We start from the raw sequence: 6,000 nt of genomic DNA on the forward strand, positions 1-6,000 counted from the left end.
AGCAGAGGGGGAAGGAGAAGAAGAAGCAGAGACGGAGGAGGAAGAGGAAAGGAAGAAATGGTAAATGCAGTGTCAAGTACAGTATGACATGTTGAGAACAATAAATGGTGGTCTAACTCTTGTGCTATTGCAGCTTTACGTTACTGAGACTGTCCTGGATGCTTCAGCACTTTCTTTCCCTGCTCTGTGGAAATAGGAGCAGGATCTTGGAGTGAGAAAACTGTGATATAGAACAAGCACTTTGTCAAATGGGCAGTGACCAGGTCATCCAAAATGAACAGAAATGAAATCTTGAAATCCTATCTAGGCCTTCTCTTGCTAACTGCCCCCCTTACTTTCCTCATGTTGTTTGGCTTGGCTCAGGAAAGGGAATTTGGCGTGGATTAATGTTGGGCCATATCATCTGTGCAAATGTAATAACTAACATTTGAGCAGATCCAAACCAGCAGTATCTTCGAAGAATAAGACATGTGGCCAAGGAGGATTCAATCCAGAAATGCAAGGATGGTTTAATACTAAACATGTTGAGGGCACCTGGGTGGTTCAGTGGGTTAAGCCGCTGCCTTCGGCTCAGGTCATGATCCCAGGGTCCTGGGATTGAGGCCTGTATCGGGCTCTCTGCTCAGCAGGGAGCCTGCTTCCCTTCCTCTTTCTCTGCCTGCCTCTCTGCCTACTTGGGATCTCTCTCTGTCAAATAAATAAATAAAATCTTTAAAAAAAATGTTGATAACTGCATTACATCATTCCATCAGATTAAAGGAGAAAAAAATGATGATCATCTTGAGGAAATTTACCAAACTGTCCTGATTAAACTAGAAATAGTACAGAAGGAATAGTAAAGAATGTGAGAAATTGGGGCTCAGTCCCAGACTCTTGATGTCAGCTTGGATCTTGACTTCAGTGGCATGAGTTCAAGCCCCTGAGTTCATGCTGGGTGAGAAAAAAAAATTTTTTTAAAAGAAGGATGTGAGAAGTCAATTTAGAAATTAGTAGTTAAACACCAGGTGCATTATCATTAAATTCAAGAACAAAGCACAAACATCACTATCATATGTTATTATTTAACACTGTTCTGGAAGTTCAGGTCTGTGAAATAAAGTTAGAGAAATAGATATTAACAAAGATACTTGAAAATGAGTTATAATTTTCTGTTTCTTAACCCCAAAAGAAAAAAATAAACAATTAATAGAGTTTAGAATGCTTACTGGTTGCAAATAAATATATAAGAATCAACAGCTTCTCTAAATAACTGCTGTAGGTCATTGAAATATTAAAAGGAAAAAAGAAATTAAAATGTTAATAGAAGAAAATCATTTTATAAATCAAATGATGTAAACAGTCTAAAGATAAAGTTAATAACACCATATACAAAAAAAAACCCTCAGTATTTGCATACACCTAAACATAAGAACTATAACTATGTAACTCTTGGGAGAAATTATGATAATAAATTTCAATTATCATGGGTTACGCAAAGTCTTATCTATGATGCCAAAAGCACAAGTAACAGAGAAAATACAGATAAATTGGACTTGCTCAAAATTTAAAACTTTTGTACTTCAAAGAACACTATAAAGAAAGTGAAAAAGTACCCCACAGCTAAGGAGAACATATTTATAATTCATGGGTCTGACAAGGGACTTGTATCCAGAATATATGAAGAACTCTTACAACTCAATAACAAAATGACAGCCCAGTTTAAAAATGATCAAATGACCTGAATAGACATTTCTCTGAAGTAGCCAATAAGCACATGAAAAGATGCCCGACATCATTAGCTTTTACAGAACATGCAGACCAAAACCAGGATGAAATCCCACTTTATACCCATCAGGATGATCGTGTACGAGAACGGATTACTCAGTCCCCATAGCGGGATAGTGGCAGCGAATCATGGTTAGCTCAGCAGACATCTCACACTGATTTAGTAAAAAAATGGCCCACAAATTTTACCCAGAAATATATATTAAAAAACAGTGACACTAGTTGAAATATCTGAATATGGCATCAGAACTGGTAAATAGCAACAGAGAGAGAAGAGATGACCTATCTTTATTACAAGACCTTTAGTAGTATTTGCTTTTTTTAAAAAAAAAAATCATACTCATACATTTTGTGGTTGAAGAATTAAAATGGATTTTTAAAAAAGGAAGAGAAGGGGCGCCTGGGTGGCTCAGTGGATTAAGCCGCTGCCTTCGGCTCAGGTCATGATCTCAGTCCTGGGATCGAGTCCCGCATCGGGCTCTTTGCTTGGCGGGAGCCTGCTTCTCTCTCTCTCTCTCTCTGCCTGACTCTCTGCCTGCTTGTGATCTCTCTCTGTCAAATAAATAAAATCTAAAAAAAAAAAAAAAAAAAGGAAGAGAAAAACATACACTCAAGCTTTGTAGAAACTGAGATTTGAAAACATAAACAATGTGAATTTAAGAGACTTAAGAGACAGAAAGCCAATTCCTTCCTTACCACGTTTAATGGTCTGAAACAAGTCAGCCAAATCTCTCTAAACCTTGACTTAAATGTAACAGTCTCTGACCTGTGTGTCTTTACCAGATTGTGCTGGAGACTGAATGAGAGCATGAGTGTGGAGATGCTGTTTGGATGATCAGGTTCACTCCAAATGTTAGCTAATTACAAACACAAAAAGGGACTGTAAACATTAACATGTCTATGCAGAGAAACTCAGCTCTGGTTTCCTGCTATTTGGGCCAGTGGTTCTCCTTTGCATAGTGCCTGGTGCCTAGCAGGGCTTCCACTGTAATATCCATGAATGAATAGGGATGTCATGCTTCCGCGAGATCAAAGATAGTAGACCCACTCAATAGAACCATGAATTGGGCAACCGTGTTGTTGTGGTGACATGCCCACTACATAGAGCGGTGAGGTACAAGAGAAAATTAATGGTTAGAGTATTTAAATAAATACTTTAAATAAGAGGGTCCTGCTCCTCCAACTTTTGACGGAGTAAGTATATAACATTTACACTGACATGTAATTTATAAACCAGAATGGTCCCTGGGCAGTGTGATTCGGTAGAATAACACCCTTTGGACGCACGAGTCCCAGCTCTGACCTTCAGCAGTTAAGCGAACCGCTTAGCAAATGTGAGCATCAGTTTCTGCTCACTGAAGTGGGGATAATAACCTGTACGATGTGAGACTAGTGCGTGGACGAGAGACACGGTACGGGAAGAGCCTGGCTCAGACTGTGCGGTCGCCGCCCGCCGCGGTAGAGCCCGGTTCTGCCACCTTCATGCAGCCCTCTCTGTGGTCCTCCTGCCCTCAGCAGTTCAAATCTGTGGCTTTGTCCACAGTTTTCTCAGGAAAGATAATAAGGTTAGTTGTCGTGGCCTTTTCCCACTGTTCTCACTTTATGAATACCTAGACTTCATCTCTGCCAGTCTCTTGCCTTATTTAATCGTGTGTTTAGCCAACGAAACCCATAACTCCTCTAACCCAAAGGATGCCTGCATAAGCTCAGAGGCATGGCTAAAGGAAGAATCTCCTGTGTCCATGGGATGCCGGTCCACTGACTCTGCTGAATCCTTCCATGTGCATGGACCCATACTTTCCCCAAAAAGTGACAAATTCACTTCAGTGACAAATTCACACGTTCAGTGTCCAGGGCTCCCCGCTTTGGGAGTCTGTCTGTCTCTTATGCCCATCTCCCAAGCATGGGCAGTAGACGATCAAAGGTGGCTTTCCTCCCCGATGCCAGCCAGCCTTGTGAATGTCCCTCTCAGTGTAAGAAAGAACCAGGCTGAGCACAGCATGATCCCTGGCAGACAACAGGGGATGAGTCAAAGCAAAAGAGCAGAACTGAGCCGTGGTGCACTTTGGTCATCACAATGGCATTTGCCATTCAACAAACATTTGTTAAGCTGTGCTGTGGACTATTTTCCCATATGTCGTCCCACCAAATGCCCCATAGATGGGCATTATCTCCTCATTTTACAGATGAAGAGGCAGATGCCGGGTAGAGCTCTGTTAGGCCCCCAGCTAGGAACTGCTAAAAGCAGGATCTGAACCAGCATCTCCAGAGAAGAAATTGTTTTTTCCATGTCGCGACTGCCTCTGCTTCCAGCCTGAGGTGTAATAATGAATCCTGCCTGTGATTACTCGAGAAGGTCTCACGATGAAGAGTATAGCATTGGGAATCTCAGACTTGTGCTTTTCTTAAGACAGTATTGTTTCTCCAGCTCTAAATGATTCATTCATTTATTCAGCAGTGACTTACTGAGGACCTCCCACAAGCCTTGCACCGTGCTGGATGCTGGAAATACAGAGGAGCCTGGGACATGGTCTTTACCACCGCCACAGTTTAGGAACAAGCAGGGAATCTATCTCACCGGGGTCTGTACCAAATGGGTAAACCCAAGTGCCCATGTCAGCTCCTGCCTTCCCAGACCAACTCTCCAACAACCCACGGAGCCTTCAGCTTACAAGCCCATCCCTACCCTGCCTGAGTCTCCTTAGCAGTGTCGTTCTTAACTGAGGAGCATGTTACTACAACAAGATGACTCTAAAAGGGGTTCTGTCACCCCTCTCCAAGAGCAACGACTTGCCACCGGTCCCTGCCAACAGTGTCCAGTGTCTGGTGAGCCTGGCTGGAGCCCTTGGGTAGCTCTGTGCCCACAGGCCACTTGGAGCATACCCCCATCTAAGAAAAGAGATGCCCACCGACATCCCAGTCCTCCCTCTCTCTCCTGACATGAATCCCATCTCCTGCTTGGACAAATTTCTGGTCTGACATCTTAGGCCTATCAGCTGGGGTCCTGAGGACCTATCTCTTTCAGATCGACTTCTTTCTGAGTCTTGGGATCTCCCCATCACCCCAGGCCTTCTGTAAATGGATGGGGCTGTTTCCTAAACCAGGCTGACCCAGAGTGAACCATGGTGCGTGCAGACTGGAGGAATGAGGACGGGTGTCCCAGGGCTCCCTGTAGATTCTCAGTGTAGATGCCCGCAAGCCTGAAACAGAACACGTAGACAGGTGTCTCTTTCAGGTTGCAAATCACAAGAAGTCAGGTCGCCTTGGATACAGAGGTTTTGTGATACTTGGGGATATAAGGAATTCCCAGAAATAGGCAGCTGCTCTGCCAGGCTTCAAGGAGAATGACTCCCGGGCACCTGGGTGGCTCAGTTGGTTGAGTGACTGCCTTGGGCTCAGGTCATGATCCTGGACTTCCAGGATCGAGTCCCGCATCGGGCTCCCAGCTTCTTGGGGAGTCGGCTTCTCCCTCCGACCTTCTCTTCCCTCATGCTCTCTCTCACTCATTCTCTCTCAAATAAATAAAGAAAATCTAGAAGAAGGAGGAGGAGGAGAAGGAGAAGGACTCCCATGATGGCGTGTGGCACTAGAGACAGTAGCAAGTAGCCTGGAACTTCTGTCTTTAGACGCAGTCACTGGGCTTCCCATTCTGGTACTCTACCTTCCAATGCTTCTTTTCTGGGTATCTATGTCCAGTTGCTTCTGCCTTTGTCCTCACGTTACTCTGCTATTTCTACCCTTTTTCACTGATTTTTCTCCATATGCCATACTCACAACTTCCCTAGAGAGAATCTGATCATGTCCTTTTATCAGCATTTGATGTGGATTATTCCTGGAGGGTAGATGGTCAAACCAGGTTCTCGAGGCCGCTGCTCATTACCTGACATCAAGATTCTAGCCAGAGAGTGAATCTTGGTCTAACCAGTGGTCCCTGGTTTAGGATGGTCATAGTGCTATGACAAGTTATACCCAAGGCCCAAGGTAGTCTGATGGGCACTTAGAATCCCCTGCATTCATCTCTGCCATACTTCCGCAAGGACTGACCTTCTCTTACCTCTTAGTTACCAGATCAGCCAGCAGATCTCAAAGGATCCCCAAAGATCCCTGAGATCCCAGCATGCCTTGCAGCCCAGCCCTGCAAAATGACCACAATATCATTCATAGGAAGCCGTTATCTATTTTTTGTGGGATGGACCCAATGCTAACAAAAAAGAAGAAATCATCTGGCTTTTGTCA

The sequence above is a fragment of the Neovison vison genome, chromosome 9, assembly GCF_020171115.1.
Source record: "Neovison vison isolate M4711 chromosome 9, ASM_NN_V1, whole genome shotgun sequence".
Lineage (NCBI taxonomy): Eukaryota > Metazoa > Chordata > Mammalia > Carnivora > Mustelidae > Neogale > Neogale vison.